General features: G+C 42.6%; 1 non-coding gene across 1 annotated transcript; it reads left to right on the top strand.

The window, feature by feature from the left end:
• The first annotated feature begins 1,600 nt into the window (after positions 1-1,600).
• Positions 1,601-1,677, top strand: TRNAS-CGA (transfer RNA serine (anticodon CGA)). Its single transcript has one exon. It is a non-coding gene; the product is annotated as a tRNA-Ser (tRNA).
• The last annotated feature ends 280 nt before the right edge of the window (positions 1,678-1,957 follow it).

The following is a 1,957-nucleotide window of genomic DNA, read 5'->3' as shown; positions in this document are numbered from 1 at the left end:
ATGATGATAAATGGGATTAAAAGTCAGGTTGTGTGTTTGACAAATAGGTAAAGTTCTCTCAGTTGTAATTACTGCGTTGATGGGGTGAAAGTTCTTTTTAAGGATCATTGTAAGTAGCTAGGTGTTAATATAAGAAAAGATCTGCACTGGGGTGATCACATAAATGGGATTGTAAATAAAGGGTACAGATCAATGCACATGGTTATGAGGGTATTTAGGGGTTGTAGTAAGGGTGTAAAGGAGAGTGCATATAAGTCTCTGGTAAGACTCCAACTAGAGTATGATTCCAGTGTATGGGACCCTCACCAGGATTACTTGATTCAAGAACTGGACAAAATCCAAAGGAAAGCAGCTCGATTTGTTCTAGGTGATTTCCGACAAAAGAGTAGCGTTACCAAAATGTTGCAAAGTTTGGGTTGGGAAGACTTGGGAGATAGGAGACGAGCTGATCGACTAAGTGGTATGTTCCGAGCTGTCAGTGGAGAGATGGCTTGGAATGAAGTCAGTAGACGATTAAGTTTGAGTGGTGTCTTTAAAATGAGGAAAGATAACAATATGAAAGTAAAGCTCGAATTCAAGAGGACAAATTGGGGCAAATATTCGTTTATAAGAAGGAGAGTCAGGGATTGGAATAAGTTACCAAGGGAGATGTTCAATAAATTTCCAATTTCTTTGCACTCATTTAAGAAAAGGCTAGGAAAACAAGAGATAGGGAATCTACCACCGGGGCGACTGCTCTAAATTAAGATCAGTGGTAACTGATGAGATGTCTAACATTTGAGGGACGAAAGCAGTAACTACGAAGTACGCTGCGTTGTCATAGTTACTTCCACCTGCAGCGTATCACCCTTTCATACAGGCTGAATATTTAATCGATATGTCCCAGATTTGTTTCCCCAGCTCTGCTATAAATTTCCCATTGCCGACTTAGGGTCCTCTCCGTGCAACGCGACGAACACCTTCCCATCCAACCTTCGATGATGACATGAACCGACGCGACGTTTATTTGAAAGAGAGAGAACGATACTTAGGCGAGGACCTCGTGGAGCACAGTACAATACTCCTGTCTGTCTCCAGCTTACGAGTGATTGATAGAGGCGCTACACACGATATAAAGCCCCAGGAGCCTGGTGACGCTCCACAAGGAGCTGACGCTTCTGCCGGAGGTGAGGGCTTGTCACCTGTTAACAGTGCTCTTTTTCCGGGAGGAAAGTTACCAGCACTCACTCACACTTCTAACTTACACTCCGATATACCCTCGTGAGCACCGTCCACATCCTTCCCTCGCAGAATCCTGTTTCTTTTGAATATTGATGAATATTGAATTTTCACGACCGCATTGTAATCGAAACAGACTTTCAACGTATTGGGTCGTGTTACGTACATGTAGTACGTGTTGAAAAGATGTTAAGTACAGAACAAAAATGTACGTAACACAACCTAATACGTTGAAAGTCCGTTTCGATTACAATGCGGTCGTGAAAATTCAATATTCATTGACATGCCCCACAACGGGCGACTTAAACGCACTCTACAGTGTGCTAGCAGCAGTGCCAGACCTGTAGCTCAGATCATTTCAAACAGAACAAAGGTGGCCTAGGCCACCATAGCTCAATTGGTAGAGCAACCGACGCGAAATCGGGAGGTTGTGGGTTCGGATCCCACTGGTGTCCGGCTGGCCAATTTTGTTCTGTACTTAACATCTTTTCAACAAGTACTACATGTACGTAACCTGTTTCTTTTGTTTTTGTTTTGTGAAAGTGACCAGCGTTCTGGTCAGTTATTATCAGAATCTGCTTCCTTCTAACCCCGTAAATTTTCGGTGTCGTGATCCCCTTCACCACGTTTATTGTCGGTGCTAGGTTTGTGTTCTTCAGGATCAAAAGTAGATTTGACAATTTATACTTCTTCAGCCTTACTTATTTAACTCATTGACATACAATAACTACTTATTTGA

The sequence above is a fragment of the Anabrus simplex genome, chromosome 7 (genome assembly GCF_040414725.1).
Source record: "Anabrus simplex isolate iqAnaSimp1 chromosome 7, ASM4041472v1, whole genome shotgun sequence".
Lineage (NCBI taxonomy): Eukaryota > Metazoa > Arthropoda > Insecta > Orthoptera > Tettigoniidae > Anabrus > Anabrus simplex.
The sequence above is the reverse complement of the archived record's forward strand: the minus strand, read 5'-3'. Positions and strand labels throughout refer to the sequence as shown.